Raw genomic sequence first — 18,299 nt, 5'->3', positions numbered from 1 at the left:
AAGATAAGAGAACGCACCAAGCAGCCTCTAATCACGCTGAGCCTGAGAGTGAAGATGCGACCTTGCACCTAGCTCGGGTATGTACTGCGGATGTCAGAAGAGAACCTCAACATGGCTTGCCTTTCCCTCATTCTTCGGATTCCGGCGTCCTGGAAGGTCGTTAAATACTATATATAGAGTGTATACGGCGGAGCTATGATATTGTATGATCTAGAACGATGCAAGAAGACTGGCGAGTGACAGGGATTCTTGGAGGCGCCGCGTGGTGGTCCATAATATGCTTGAACTAATGGACGGATATGGCCGATGAAGACATAGACAATTTTCACGTACTCACGTACCACTATAGTTTAAGTCCTTCATATTTTTTGTTATTTTGTTTAATAAACCAGTTTGTATAATCCCAGTATTTTAAAAGAATAATCTAAAGATCAAAATATTAATTGTATAATTATTTCATCGTGTTCATTTGTGATTATTCTCTCTCGAAGATGTAGGACTTTTTTTATAATTTATAGTAGTCAGGAAAATATTCCATTTTCCAGAAAATAATAATTCGTTTAAGATCATTTTTATTTACTTTGAAAAGGGCTTCTGTATTGCCACAATACCAAAACCGAAAGACACAAAATGCTGAAATATTCGCCGATGTTTACAACAATCTTGAAAAAACTTTTTTCCAGCGTATTATAAATATTAAAAAGAGTACCTAGTAATGTCCGGTCTTACCAAATATTTTTATTCAATGATTATCGTAAAGCCCGTAGACATTTTCTTTACAGAGTTACAAAATGTGGATGACAAATGGGGAATTTAGTAGAGAGTCATCGCCGCGGGGTCCTGAGACCTCAAAAGCTGTACTTATGCTTTTCAATTCTTCGAGAGGTCAATAGCTCGGGGAGATATTCAGGAGTGAATACGCCACGACCTGTATTCCCAGTGTTGCTAGTTTCTACTCTTTTGTCTTTTTTTAGGCTGGCAATGATTCATCGCGCCCCATTATGCGCTAGCTTATCAAAAGCGACATTATGGTGATTTATTCTATTCATTCAAGACGTTAACCCCTTGGAGTTTGGACACAGGATTGACTGAAGACATTTGTATGTTTATTTTATTCATATATTGGTTAAGATTAGATTGACAACACGACATATACATAAACTCTTCAATTCTTCAAACAAATTTATCCATCAATAATTCCAATAACCCCGAAAGAAATCATTTTACTTATTGGTCACATTATTCCCTAACAGGCGTGCATACAAGGAGGGAGGGAGAGCATTTGGGTCCGGACTTCGCCCAGAAACGGACAGAATACAATATTACTATTTTTTTTCAAGATCTTATGACTGAGGCTCGTGACCCGGGTGAGTTACTGTCGAACATCCTTCTCCACTGGCTCATTATATGGACACGCAAAGCCTGTGGCCACTGGAGGAACCATGGCACTCATAAATTGGTGCAACTATCTGGGGTATCTATCCAATGTATGCTTTAATATTCCTATGCGATATGTCCAAAAAAGAAAACAACGCCGATGACACAAACGGATACCTACAATAATAATAATAATAATTATAACGATACGATTGATGACCACTTGTGGATGCGACAGCTCGCAATAACGTGTAGGTAAACACGCTTAGTTTTAGCTTCAGGTCAGATCTAGACTCAAAATTGTCTGGCTATGGGGAATGTACTTGGAAATATATATATATTTATATATATATATGTTTCTTAGGTGTTTCCAAATTATGTGTGTTCAATAAAAAAATGTTACATTCTTAAATCTTGTGAATTATTCGTTGAATAAAAAAAATAGTTCATAATAATAAATATAGTGAAAATATTAATCGTGAAAATCATCCAATTTTAATCCTAATGTAGTTAAATTCTAATTTTATTTAACTTTTCACTGTACGAGAATTATGAACTGCATTCATTGGTTGTCAGTGTGCATTTACCATTGGCCAAAAGGCGAGACCCGTTGCAAAATATGATTCAAATGGAATAGTACAAAATTTAAATCAAACAGAATCTAAATTTAAATTCCATCAAGTAGTATGTAGTCTCAGTCGATCTCGATAGTATTAATTTTCTAAATGTTTTTTATATCCACAGTAAAACAATGATGTATGTAAGCTGGTAAGCAGTATTATTGTGTTAACGATAATTAGTAAATAATAATGTAAAATTATTATGAATGCAAGGCGTGAAATAGTCAAATCAATGCTCGTACTTGGACATTTTTATATTGTATTGTATATGGGTTGACCGCTCGTTGCCAGGAATTATTCCCACGATTCAGTTGAACGTTGACCAATGAACAAAATTACTCAAAAGATTCGTCATTCAATTCAAATATCTACATATATATTATATATCAGACTTTATAAACAATTGGAAATTGATGAGCATCCTGTCTAAGACATATTGTGTACACTGGTCGATAAAATCACATCTCGATTTATAATTTATATCTCATCTAGAGCCCTAATAGGTTCGGCGAGTAGCTGACAACTATTCCTCGTAAAACATATATCAATATAACCTCAACTCCGCGGAGGCCAATAATATTGTACATTTGTCTGAAGACGTATCTTACAGGCATACTGTACGTTTACAAGATAGCAATCGATACATGGCAGTCGAGGTCGTCGGCATCCACCAAGGGACGACAAACGTATCCGTTTAACACACTGGGTAAGCCAGTTCCTGACCGGCCATGGTGACTTCGCAGCCAAGCTACATGGTTTTCGTTTGATAGGACATGGGCCTGAATGCACATGCGGGCACGACCATCAAGACACTGAACACGTCCTCTGGGACAGCCCGTTGATGGGATCCGACCGAGCGGAGCTGTTTGCCAGGCTCCGTCCACACACGGGCCCGATTGGCCACGCCGACTTGATATCAACCAAGGCCAACTTATAGAGGACGGAATAATTCCGATCCATCACTAGATTCATCACTTTCAACTCCTGACTGCTCTGTTTCGGCAGAGTTTGAGTACACGGGTACAGAGGACACTTCATGTCATTAAATATAAATGACGGCAGAGCAAGTCAAGATTCTTTTTATTTTCAAAAACTCTTTCTTTAAGCACTAAGGTGCATGGTTGCTACATCAGTTCCGTGCATCATCGCTTAGGGACAAGAAAGTGTGACACTAAAATCATTTCATTCTGATACGTTTATAGCGTCATGGAAGGCGGCCGTGCATAAGCCGCGGCTGCATATACATGGCGGGTGGAGATGGGGCAACTCAAATCATTGTCCGTTTAGAATCGAAAATAGTAATTGTACCCAAATTATTTTATATAAATATCGCTATAGTGTCTATTAATTTTGATATCTGTGAAGCATGCATTGTATAAATGATTTTTTATTAATAGAAAATTTACAACGGATCATTGTTTTAAAAATCTCAATACCTTCGGCCTTGTATATTGTAAAATTTGGCACAATGGAGAAATCGGTCGAATTCTCACATCAAAACCACAATAATTATTCAACCAAAATCACTTTCGATGTTGTAAAATTGACATCGGTTTCCCCAGATAAAATGCATATTATTTTGTAATCAGCTTATAAAAATTATTGCAGAATGTTTAATAGACAATAAAGAATATTTTTTTGCTAATCTTTAATGAAATAAAAATCATGTTCACTGAAAATTATCATTTTTTTTTAAATGTGTCTCTTTTTCAATTTGTCACACTCTAATGAGTCCAATGCTTGTTATGATTTGTTCGTTTTTTGTTTATCAGATGACATTTCTCACATCGTTTATGCAAGACACTGACAATAAAATAAATATCATAGTCGGCTCTCACATCTATACTCGCCTCGGCAGCCGCATAGCCACAAATCAAACCTTCCAAGAACGGCGACCCGGTGTTGCAGATGAAAACCGCGCAGATCTACCTAGCGACAGTCGTACGTAACCTTCGAAACGTAATAGATATTTGGATAGGGTGATCGTTGAGCCGGTATATGAATTACCAATTAGTAGTTGTTTGTATGCGACCTGGCGTCTTCGACTAGGAGCCCGAGACGCATGCAACTTGTCGATTGCAACAGCAGATATTTTTTTCATACTAAACAGTCGCATTCGACCAATCTGCGGAGCTCCATTTGGCAACGTGTGTTTTGTGAATAACGATGACGTCACATCGACGTATTCGACACGTTGCAAGCGAGGCGAGTTGTGATGTGAGAGCCGGCTTACGTCAAATATAATATTATTATATTATGTTACTGACACCGAGATCTGAAACGTTAAATTTGTGCAAAAAAAAACCCGATAGATGGCAATAGAGGCCTACTCAAACTGCAACAAAGAAGAGCACAATAGCGCTGCTGCAGGCTACATTTTTCTAAATATGAATGTGAAATCCTTAACTAGTGCACTAAAAACAGATATTTTGATATCAAATTAAAGAGACCAGACTTCTTAATTTCAACGAGTTACCTATAAGTAAGAATCTCGATCATATTACACTAACCTAGTAGTAATATTAGATACTTGAAGGTCCGATTCGTTGACACGCTTGAATCCCGTGCGGTAATCCACCATTGAGTGTTAAGTACCTACATCTTAAGTTTTTGGTTGGTACTTTCTCATAAAGAAGCAGCCTCATATTATTCTTCTTGGAAAACTGCCACTGATCAGGCATTGTCATTATAGATCTAGTTGTTTGACAATATACCTATAAATATCTGTGTATATCACTTTTAATAATAATTGCCGATAATGTTTTTAATATTGCGTTTTTAATAAACAGAACCAAACTGACATTTGGACGCCTGCAGCCCGATTTCCTAACTATCGTCTGGTGCCACACGAGACGATAGTTTGGAAATCGAGCCCCTGGGGCCTTATGTTAGAACTTGCGAGTCCAAGTCTCCCGGTCGACATGACGTCATATGACATCATTGTGACGTACTACCGGAGTGATAATAGCATTCGAGAAATTAACGCTGCTCAAACACTGGCGTTATCCATTGTCCCCATACACAAATAGGTGTTTCAGCATGTTTGAGCTGTGTGCGTTGGGCGCATAGATGTTCTAAATATAGAGATAGGCAACGAAGCGGGTTACTCATGCAACCAAATGAAGCATGTCGACGACAGCCGACAACTTACGAGAAAAAGCGACGCGATAAAAAAAACGCAGGGCATCACTGAGGATTTACGTTGGCCCTTTGACCGTAGTACCTTACGTAGTTACTACGTACTCATATAATATAATAATTTTCAGCGAAGGAAGGTTTAAAATGACAACACTGTTAGGATTTTAGTATAATTATATTTGAATGTTGGGAATTTATGAAAAGATAGGTAGGTTATTTAGGTACTTACTCTATTTGTCTTTCAAAATTAATACAAGTAATAAAGTAATTATAATAATAGCAATAAAGTAATTAAAGTAAATAAAATTATAAAAGGTTATTAATATATATTATGTCATATTATATTAATCAAAAATAAAGTTTACATAAAGATATAGAAAACACATTATTAAATTCTTGCAAATATCCCATCACTGTAATTAATTCAGCCTTAATTAAGTTTAACTTACACATTTGTAATTAGTTCGGGTTTAATTAAGTTATACTACAATATAATATATATACCTACAATATATATAATATATAAGTAAACAACTTTCCTTTCCTAACTTATATAATATATAGTACGTACATATCTATAGTTAGGTATATGGATTATAAATATCTGAACACAAACACGTCTCATAATCAATTAATATTGTAAACAAAATAAATAAATAAATAAATAAATAAATAAATAAATAAATAAATAAATAAATAAATAACGTTATTCACAATTTTTAAAAAGTGAATAATATCAAAGTATCAACGCATACAATGATATAACAATGCTCAAATATACGATACAATCAAAATGTGTTACTTATATTCAATTATAATATTAATAATCAATGCGTTCACTTAAATGCGGTCCTGAGCAATACAAACACGACTGCTGTGTAATGGTATGTAAACAGAGTAATTCGGAACGAATTTAAGCATGCGTTATGCAGCCGAGTTTATTTTAGATTATTATTTTAACATGTATAAAATTAATTAAATATACTCATTTGTGATACGGCACGGCTCCTACGCGTTTATTCTTTTCATTACTGTCGTTTTTACAATTTAACACACTACACACAACCATTTTTACTGAATATTACCTAGCTCAGGCGAACCTTCCACGTTGATTTACCAATGCAAACTGAACGTCAATGTGACGCACGTTGAAGTGCTACCATAACTTGATTACCAGCCTGCCTCACCATACTTTCATATACGTTGCCGTCCCTAGGTTGGGCGGCTTGCCTCGACCGTGTATTGGCTTACGTCACAATTACGTCATGTCGTCGGGTGACTTAATGTCACAAGTTAGAACATAAGGCCCCTGAATAGCATCTTCAAATGTAACTTCTCATTGAGACGTAAGCGTAAAGTGTTCAACCAATGTGTGCTACCAACGCTCAAGTATCCGTATAAAACATGGACTCTTAATGTACGATACAAGTAGGCAAATCTGGCATGGAAAGATGCATGTTATGCATAACGCGAAAAGATCACAAAATAAACAATGGATAAGGAAGCAGAGAAGAGTACGCGATGTGATAGAGGTCGCTAAGCAAATGAAATGGCAATGAGCTGGACACGTGAACAACCACTGGACAAATGCCTTCATACAGTGATATCCAAATGGCACTAAACGTCCGAAAACGTCACTAAACGTCGTAAAATCCGACGGATCTCGTAATGTTTAACGGATGTACGTGGCAGCGAAGAACTAAGGAACGAGAACAGTGGAGCGAGCTAGGGGAGGCCTTCATCAAACAGTGGATCAACTCCAGCTGATGATATGATATAATATAGTATTATACTATGCAGTAACTTAGGGTGGAGGTAGGCTGTTAATATCCGCCATGAATAGTGCACATTAAACTTTATTAGTCATGTATTTGTTTTTATTGAACTAAGACTACAATAAAATTGGCAGATGGTGTTGGTTAATTTAAAAAAATCAATTAAACCCTGCCTAAACCAAACCATAATAGTTTTGCTATACTTTGGGCTATACGACAAAATTGTGCACATTTTTTCATTCTTACTAATTATTTGTTTTCGTTGGATAAAGAATACATACCTATTACCTACACATATTGTTGGTTCATTATTTTAAATTCATTAAGCCCTGCCTAAACCAAACTATAATATACACCAATATTATTATATCTATAAAATATCCAAATTTATGTATGATTTAAGTGCATAGATATTTTATAGATAGACGAGTATTTTTTGACTATTATTTATTATGGATTGGTTTCGCAGGGATTAATTGATTTTTTAAAACTAATCAACTCAGTCTCTAAATCATAGTCTTATTTCAATGAAAACAAATACGTTAATTAAGAACTAAGCTGAATACAGTATAAAAAGTTTTGAATGATATGTCAAATGTTAGCATGTGACGTCCTCACTCAGCAGACAACTAATACTGGTAGATCTATAGCATTGAACTTCGCTTGAAAGATCAAGCATAACATGTTTATATTTTGTCAGAATGCCCTTGACATGAAACGCAATTGTCAGAAATTTTGTCAGATGTTCATTAAAAAAACAATTAATTAAATTAAACCCTTTCTAAAGCAAACCATAATAGTTTGGGTATGCTTTGGGCGATCCAACAAAAATAGTGCACACTTTTTCAGTCATACTTATTTAAGAATATAATATATTACAGACAGTGTTGATTAGTTTTTTTTAATTCATTAACCCTGCCGTTCCAAAAAATAATCGATAAAAAATATTGAATATTAAATACACACTGTAGTTTTAGTTCAATGAAAACAAATACGTCTGACTGACAAAGTTTAGTGTTCACTATTTATGACTGATCTTAACAACCCACCTCCACCCTTCGTCACTGATACTATGTACCTAGTAATACTATTAATGTAGTCTAGTGTAACGTAGAAATTATGACACTAAGTAATTATATACGTATATTTTTGCATCATAACTTTCATGGCTACTGACTTCAATAATGACGTTGCAGATGCTTTTCAATCGAAGAATTATTATTTAATACGTAATAAAAACTGGATTCCTCCCTAAAGTAGGTTCTTAATATTCTCTGCAGTCTAACAATGCATATTATAAAAAGCCATATAAGTATATAAAAAATATATATATGGAAATGACCGGTATGGTTTTACTTGTAATATGCGCATTATTCTGACTGCACACAATTAGTTGGGACACGTGTGCACATTCTACGCATAAATTGATTATACCTATGTATTCTTCCCTCTTTATATTATATAATGCAATTATATTGCAAAACTCACTACATGTTAATAAAGTATAAAACCCACAGACTGCACATCGCAATTCTGTCAGTCTACGAGTATAGAAAGGGCAGAAAACATGGTATAGGTATCCTGTATCTATTTATGGTTATTTGCAAATTATTGAATATTGGCGGGTTGTATGCTGTGTGCTATTTCAAAGTGTAGGAAGTATGTATATTCTAAAAAATATATATATTTTTTTTGACCATGTCCGATCCTAATAGGATCATTATGGGCCTCCACAGAGTAGAGGTTTGTATTAACAGAATTTGTTTTTTTTACGAGAAATAGATGTCAGCCACTTGCTCAACCTATTAGGTCCATACCCTGACTTACACACAGATTGAAAAACAATATGTGTACTTGCCAGACCCAGTATTCGAACCTGAGACCCACGGCGTGATAGTCCAACGCTCAAGCCGCGCGGCCACCGTGGGTGTCAAAAATATCTACATTCATAATAATTATACATAAAAAAATAATAATCAACCGTGAAAGATGGGACAACTGGGCGCTAGGACAATTAGGCGCAGCACTTTCAAATAAAATAAATAGACGTTCGTTAAGATTCTATATAGAAAGTAGACGGGGAATTTTAATAAGTTTCTGTGTACTACTTAGTAGTTTTAATTCATTTTGGTCTTAACATAATATTTTTTTATTACGGATTGTGAATGCCTGAGGCTTTATATAAAAATAAAATATCTCTTCTCGTTGGAACTTAATTATAATATGCACAATAAAATCATTATTTCCGACCATGTCATATCCAAATAGGATCATATTATGGGCCTCCACAGAGTAGAGGTTTGTATTAACAGATTTTGTTTTTTTACGAGAAATGGATGTTAGCCACTTGCTCAACCTATTAGGTCAATACCCTGACTCACACACAAATTGAAAAACAATATGTGTACTTGCCAGACCCAAGATTCGAACCTGGGACCCACGGCGTGATAGTCCAACGCTTAAGCCGCGCGGCCACCATGGGTGTCATCAATAATACTTATAATAATTTAAATATGAATAATAATTTTAAATATAATATATTTTAAAAGTACCCATAATTCACGAATGTCTAATTTTATTTTCGAATTACATTCCATTGCATTGTGCTAGACCCTTATATTATATAATATAAAGCCTTTAGAAAAAGTATAACTATTTTAATTAAATCTAAGTACCTACCATATAATAATTGTGCAATTATTCCTACGTGATATTGTTACATAATAATTTATCGAATACTACTTATGGGCATGCTCCGATCCACAGCATCTATGGACCGCACACCACTGATAAATACGTAATTTGGAACAGCCTCAAAAACTCAAAATTAGAAAAACCCTTGAAAATTTAAAGAAAATATCAGCATGGACTTGGTGTAGGTCAGTAGCTTAATTGGTAAATTTCGCTTCCGGAATACGATAGGTGTGGGTTATAATTCTATTCGATCTGAGAATGTAACATTCTTAATATTAGTATTGAAAAAAATACGTTTAATTAAAACTTATAGAAAACTTATTTCAGATACATATTTAGATAAAACTGAATTATAAAATCCAATATTGTATAGACTATAAGTTGTGCAAGTTTTATCAATATTGATTTTGTAGATATTGAGTTACAATGAATCAAACCACAGAACAGATAATAAATAGAATACCGATAGGCTATATTCAACACGCCGCATGTTGAAGCAGGCTTTTGAATGTGTGAGTGCCCTACGAAAATCAAGCACGCATTATGCACGTGCAATAGTGTATGTAATACACCAACATTAAATGAGCGTAAATGCATAAGCCGAGAGCAGTTTTCAGTATTCGACGTAAAACGTATTCTTGACACGTCGTGTGTAAGTTTAACACGGATTCTTCCTTACTCGACTCGGTTACCTGCTATCGCCTTACCCGTTATGTATTTCAGTTCCCATTATTTCTGAGTTCCCTGGATCAAACAGATGGATTTTAAAAATCTCCATTTTGTGTTTCATGAAAATTTTGTATTTCAACCATTGATTATAATAATGGAAACGTACATCATATAAAAATTGGAATTCATTGCTCATTTTTAGAAAGGGATGTTAAAATATGTATAATGGTAATTGCAATTTATCTTTTTCATAGTTTTTTTTAATATATATATAATATATAATATCATTGATTTCAACAGAAGTTGAGTTAACAGAAGAACAGTTACTTAGGTAGAGATATAATATGTTCATGATATATAATAAGTATACAATTGGAATGTAAATATTATTTTTATTTACTGTTATGCTACCTAGAAAAAATAGTGTTACCGAAAGTGTGTGTCATCTCATCTGTTCATACCTTTTGAGTGCAAAACAAAATAAAAAAGACATATTACGCCTGACTACACAGACTCCTTGTCTCTTTAATTGATTGCTCTATTTGTAACGTTTTAATTTGACAAGAAACCCAAGTGTTACACATCAACTAAGCGTAAACACGACAACATAACTGGCAACCCTAAAAAATATTTTTAGCCCTCGCCACCGATTCAATTTGTTATTATTATTATTGAGGGGGGAGGTTGAAATGAAGTTATTGTGCAACACTGGGTGTATCTATCCATTCCACCCCTCTTTATAAACAAATATTCGAAAGAAATCAATACTCGTGATAGTTGTGTGATATATTATGTACATTATAAACATTCTTGCCGTAAAAACTTGCCGGTATGTCGGTTTACGGAATCCAGGCGGGAACCGCGCCAATTTACATAGTCGATTTTGGCAAAATTCATGATTTCAAGAATGAAAACCTAACATAACCTAACAAATAATCCAGTATATAGTCTATTTTAAAAATTTGTTTGCCGCTGGCTTCCCTTAAACCGACAAGAACCAACTTGCCTAAAAAAATCTCTGATTGAATCTTATTTCAAATACAAATTATTAGATTTATTACCAATAAATTACCGCTTTAAAATTCCTAATACCGACGTAATTGACTAAAGCCTACCCGGTATACCAAGCGGCTAGTGACTGCCATCTTTGTAATTTAAATAAAGAATGTTACATTCTTAAATTACCTGTATTCTTCACTAAAAATATTAAAATTATTATGGTATTGAATGCTACATGCGTAGGTACAAACTACGATTAGTTACCTACCTACATAAATGCCGATGTTTTATGTAAGTATTAAAAAAACAGTGTAGTACCTTTCTACTACACTACTTTTAGGTATGAACCAAGAAATGGTGGGAGCATCGCTGAGTGAGACAATGCGATACAACAGGCGCGATCTAAACACTGAGAGATATATATATATATATCGACATCGACAATAAACAGATTAGGCTGATTTCCTGCGCACGGGAAAAACAATACCATTGAAAATTGATTAGGTACGTAAACACCAAGAAAATTCAACACTTTTCCGCAGCCATTTTGAATGTTATGATTTCCTTTAATAACCCGCCAAAACACACGTCACACGAAGATTTTGTTGATGAAACTCAATAATTAATTCCCATAGTAATAGTAACCATTCTAATTTATTAATTATTTGTCATTAATAAATAAATCCATGTTTTAATTACTAGCAACACTGTCGTGAATCTCATGAACTACTTCATCGCCATTTTGTGCACTATATAAATTTAAAAAAAGCTCGCGAAAACTTCAATCGGACGAATGTTATCTATGAAGTTTTTCAATACACTTTTCGGCACCCGCGTCACGTAATAATAGTGAAACATTCACAGTTTTGCGTAACCGACATGGATGGTTATTCTGTTGATACTGATGAGTAGATTAAACTCAGCATGGGAGTTATACGTCCATAAAAATGTATTCTTCGCATGGGGTTAGAGAATATTGTTATTTTGAGGGCTATTACAGAAGTGAATGTGATTGCACCGTGACATCTGGCCCGCCCTCTTGCTTTGTTTACAAATGTTTTATAAATAAACAGATTCGCACGTTGTATCACATACAGAATTAAGACAAATAAAACTTGCTACATTCAGGCTTCACGGGTTATTCTCCGAGTTGGCACTGCTCGTAAAAAGCGATCTTTAGAATAGTTCAATAATACATTGGCAAGACAGAGTAAAAATAAATTATATTAAAACAATCAAATCCTCATGCAGGTAAGTATTTCACACCGAACAGATTAATAAATATAATTCCGATAACCCCAATACACCATATTTTGACGCAGGGTTTTGAATGTGTGAGTGTCCTACCTACGAAAATGAACCACACATTATTGACGTGCAATAGCGTGTGTTGCAACCTTAAAATACGCCAATATTGAATGAGCGTCAGTGCATAAGCCGAGAGCAGCTGTCAGAACGAAGGACAAGCGTATTTTGACACGTGTTTAAGTTTATCCCATATTCCATATTCTTCCACAGTCGAGATCGGTTGCCTGTTACTCCACACCCGTTACGTATTTCAGATCCCAATATTTCCGTGGTAAGTATTTCAGAATGTTAGCATTTATTAAAAATAAACATGTTCATCCATTTCTGTTCCAGGATGGAAGAGTAGTTGCAGTGTGAAAATATATTTAATAACTTTTTACATTGATTTTTAGCCATTCTGACATTGAACAACTAAATTACTGAACGAGAATATTAAGTCTGTCTTGAGTTAATTAGGTATTTTAATAAATAATAATATATACTTATTTATACAAAAATAAAACATTTCTGCGTGATATATAATAATAATGTGTACCTACCTAAAGAGTTTTTACTGAAAACGGAGCATAAAAAAAATTGATGGTCTCAAAAAGAAAATACACATATGGCCATTATTTCTACTTTTGATCATTTACAAGATTAATAAATAACGGAGTTTAATCAGAGCTGGAGATGAAACCAGAAATCAGCCCCGGAACCAAGGCTAAATTTACCATAGGGCTAAAGAGGCTACAGCCGATACAATTTGTGAACGTATCGTTTAGGAAACCTCGTGTTGCATTTCAGTGTTCTTTTTACAACTTTACATGCGTAGTAATAAGCAAATATATAAATTAAAATAAATATATTTTTTTAAATTACGTTTTAATAAGTTGGGCTTTGCCCCCCCTCAATCAATAGGTATAATCCAGGCCCCAGTACCTTTTCAAGTGTAAATCAAGCACTGCATGGAACCCTGATAACAGTGATAACATTGACTATTGAGGGATTGAATTGATATTAATAATAATATGGGATTTCGTGGCGTTGACTGGAAAGGTGGTCAGATTACGTTAAAGCTAATTTAACACATATGTAGGCGTTCGTTCATTCGAAAAACAAGCCATAAAGGTGGAAGCTAATGCTATAACTACAACTATATCGCATAAGTACGAAATATATTGAGCTATCTTCCAGAATCGTAAATAGTGCAAATATGATGGAACACGATTATTAATAGTATATATTTTTCAAATGCCACGGGTAAGCCGATGGCTTAGTAAATGTTGCTTATAACTGATCGGATAATGCTCCGGGATTGGCTGGATTATAGTTTGATTGATCCACCATATATTCATAAGCGGTATCGACGACTTATCGAATGTTTGTCCTGCTGTGATGATGAAGGTTATCTATCAATGATTGGGAAAGATAATATGGTATTATAAATTGTGTGGCATAATATGTTGCAGGTATAATAGGTAATATGCAGGTGTGATATAAGTAATAAAATAAAGAAAACAAAAAAAAATATAAGTAATAACATTTTTTCAGGGCGCAATGCAAATGACAGCAACGATCATTTATTTTTTTCATCTGTCATCGACGAAAATAATGTTTTTAAAATTGGAACTGTGTAGAAAGCTGTAGGTAAATCAAATCAGGCATATTTTTTTGGAAAATATTAAAATGTGGTTAAGTATATAAAATTATTTATAATATACTTTTTTTTTTTTTTTTTTTTTCGACCATGTCCGATCCTGATAGGATCATATGGGCCTCCACAGAGTGGAGGTTTGCATTGACAGATTTTGTTTTTTACGAGAAATGGATGTCAGCCACTTGCTCAACCTATTAGGTCCATACCCTGACACACACAAATTGAAAAACAATATGTGTACTTGCCAGACCCAGGATTCGAACCTGGGACCCACGGCTTTATAGTCCAACGCTTATGCCGCGCGGCCACCGTGGGCGGTATATACTTACTTTCAATAAAACTGCAAATGAAAAAAATTCACATCACGATTTTTTTAATACTATCCAATTAAATACGCTTCATCCATCGCCCATATTGCGCACTAACAAAAGAGAATTATAACTATTAATCTCCATTAACCATACACCACATTTTAAGTGCATTATTTATCCATTGTCCGTGAATAACATTTGTGTTTTTTTTAAGGAATAATAATGATTTTAATGGATGCGAAGACGGGTTCCTCGGTCGCTAGCCGTGACGGTACGCCACTGGTCACTGGTGCGTAGTTCCCCCCAACCTACGAATTATATTAAAATATGCCATTAACGCCGTCATTGCTAGACTTCTGTTATGTGTATAGCTTGTACTAATATTTCTAATAAATATAATATATAATATGGGTAGGTACCAGGTGCATACCGGCGAATTTGTTGCAGGGTCTGACCATGAGTGACCATTCTTACGAAAGAATGACATAATAATATTTTAATTGGCAAAAATTAAGCCCCCATTTTTACACTACATTTTGTTTTGGAAGCCAATTCTCGTAACCCGTGGTGGATTCTCATAAAACAGATGACGCGATCGCTTCGTCAGAAAGTATGAAAATCATAAAAAAAACATTTTTTGTCAATTTGAATGTATAAAATTGTAAAAAAAATCCTGGCAACATAGCAATTATTGCCATACCTTTAATACTCAATGGTGGTTTATTGCATAATAAAAAAACTCTCGCACGATGACCTCAAAACTTGTCAGCGCCTCAGACCTCCACGTACCTAAAACCACCACGCCTCGTCTCATTGTTAAGTTCTTTTGGAAATTGTGTTCACAATTTAGTTTAAAAAATATCAGACGTGAGCATGATGAGCACAAAATCATTTACTAGAACGAAAAGATACAGCCCAACCAATTCAACATGTATTATTACTTCTGCAACATTTTCTTGGCTACGTGAAGGAAGCGCTGTTGTCGGCTAAATGGGAGGAGCTTGTTAGTTTATAATGGAAGTGCGGTTAAAAATGGGAGGAACATGTTAGTTCACAGTTTTAACACTTAGTGAAAAAGATGTTGTCGTACTTATAAGCATTGTAATTATTTATTTTCACATGACGTATTTTCGCGGGTATAATATTATTGATCATTTTAATTTAATAAAATTATATTATTTCAATTAAGTAGTGTGATTGTGGTAATGAAAAATATACCTTATTGATGAATTTTAAAATTAAAAATACTAACCCGTGTTGTGTTTAATAAATCTTACAAAGGCTATTTTCCTATCCGCCAACGTACAAAATACTGTTGAGTAATCGTTATTGGTGTTATATTATAAGACTTAGTACCCACGCACGTTCTTGCTCGACGGTTTTGCTCGATCGAGCATGTTGACTTGGAAGCACGCTCGACGTTGCATCCATACAGTTGAGCAAATTGACACAAGACGCTGTGAGGCCACCGTCGCACCACCACGAGTGAGAGCGAGGCCACACGAGCCTTGCCGGTGCGTCCTCACTCCATCACTCAAACTGCATCGAGCAAGAATTACGGACCTTCAATCTTTTTCGGATCGTGCAATTTGCTCGATGTCGAACAAAAAACCATCAAGTCAGATGGTACACACGTTGAGTTGAGACATGTTGGAATAAGCGTAAAACCATCGAGCAAGAATGTGGGTGTGTAGGTACTTACTATTAGAATGAGTTCATAAGAATCGCACGAACATAATAATATGAGAGGGTGCAAAATACAGAATACTAAATTGTAATCATTCGCCGTCACTGTGATTTAAAAAACTCATTAGGTATTCGATGTTGTTAAAATATTTCACGGTGCGCGTACAGAAATGTAAAATTTCAGGTGCAAGCGCGTGCTAGGAATAGCCAGGGGCGGCTGGTGTCCGCAGGCCGCCGAGACGGGTGCCCGCGGAGCGGAACAATATCGGTTTTGTTAGTTCAGCCAGTGTGACGGTGACAGACTTTCTGACCTCATCATGACCATCTTGGGAATGAGTATGTTAATGGGATATGGAATAAAAATGAGCTGACTTGCAACATGCTGTTACTATAAATATAAATAAACATACCACGGTATTGTGGAGCTCAATAATTTTGACAGAAAATGACTATTTTCTTTTTTTAAATTAACTCCATATTACATCAGTGGCGAAGGGTGGAGATAGCCTATTAATATCCGACATAAATAGTGTACACTAAACTTTGTCAGTCATTTGTATTTGTTTTCATTGAACTAAGACAACAAATTGGTTTATAAAATTCAATTTAACCCTGAGTAACCAAGCCATAATAGATAATAGTCAAAACATATATTCGTATATCTATTACATAGAAGAATATTTTTATCTATCATGGTTTGGTTTAGGCAGGGGTTAATGAACTAAAAAAACTAACCAACACCATCTGTAATATTCTTAATACATCGAAAAAATGTACTTACACTATTTTTGTCGGATCATACATAGCATGCCTAAACTATTATGGTTTGGTTTAGACAGGGTTTAATTGATTTTTAAGAACTAACCAGCACCATCTGCAATTTGTATTATTAGTTCAATGAAAACAAATAAGTATCACTGATAAAGTTTAGTGTGCACTATTTATGTCGGATCTTAACAGCCTAACTACACCCCTCGCCACTGCCCTTTATCATATTTTTATTGACAGATTTTCTATTGGGCTTACTTACGTAGGTATCTACTGTATTTCAAAACCGTTATTTTACCTAGTAATTTAGGTGCATTTTATTCTGCCTTGAATGAATATAACGATTATGTAAATGATAACTCAGCCATCCTTGCTAGTGTTGGTCAGTGTGCTCCTGATAACCATCGAACAAATCGGGAGCATTGTACATTCCGACGTAACGTTTTACTAAAGGTTTACTTCTGTGGTTGAAAACCTACATATTATTATTATTGTGTCCATAAGCTCCACCTAATAAAGATGTCTTGATAAACTAGTATATTATTCATTATAATAATGTCAATAGGTATAAATATTCTTCTTCGTTGGGACCACATGACTGAGGATCATGAGTCATGACCCATAATGATTTGGCCATCCGACAGCCTTCTCCACGGCTTGGTTACATCCCATTCGGCATTCAGGCATATAAGCATACGCAGGTAATATTTATAGGAACTTTAAAACTGCCCGACTGATTTTTGACTTGATGGAACCGAACCTTTAAAAATGTAGGTGTACTAACAGCTCTGCTTAAAATATTATGATCTGTGTAACTTACTAGGTAGACTCCTCACTGTTTCTGCTGTAGGTTTCTCATTATTTTTAATTGATATTTTTACTTACTTGCTTTATTATTTAATTTATCTCGAAACCTTATTATTTTTTCCTTATTTTGAAAAACGGTACTTGTTATACTGTGAGTGCTCAGCCGTAGTGGTTTGGCGGGCGCGGCGCGGCGGTGTCTTGCGAAACTCAAACGGATAACCGTGTGTGAAATGTTCGTAGACAGTGTCTTTTTTGGGGCATAAAACACACGGTTATACGTTTGAGTTTCGCAAGACGCCGCCGCGCCGCGCCCGCCAAACCACTACGGCCGAGCACTGAACGTATTGAACATACAATATTATTTAATGTTTACAGTGTGACAAAATAATTAATATAATAATTTAAAAATAAATTTTAATTCTTATGAAAATTCAAAGAAGCATGTGAACGTCAAAGAATAATTTTGATCCATTATGAAATTACGATATAATAATATGATAGAGAGACA

At 34.9% G+C, this 18,299-nt stretch overlaps 1 protein-coding gene across 1 annotated transcript in view; it reads right to left on the bottom strand.

The window, feature by feature from the left end:
• The window catches only part of LOC147064876 (RWD domain-containing protein 4), a 378,341-nt gene that overhangs the window by 337,030 nt on the left and 23,012 nt on the right, over positions 1–18,299 (bottom strand). The gene's annotated exons all lie outside the window — the stretch shown is intronic.

Source organism: Rhyacophila brunnea, unplaced genomic scaffold (assembly GCF_057557595.1).
Source record: "Rhyacophila brunnea isolate RB1 unplaced genomic scaffold, BYU_Rbru_1.0 scaffold_7, whole genome shotgun sequence".
Classification (NCBI taxonomy): domain Eukaryota; kingdom Metazoa; phylum Arthropoda; class Insecta; order Trichoptera; family Rhyacophilidae; genus Rhyacophila; species Rhyacophila brunnea.
Note: the sequence above shows the minus strand (reverse complement) of the source record. Positions and strands in the feature narration are given on the sequence as shown.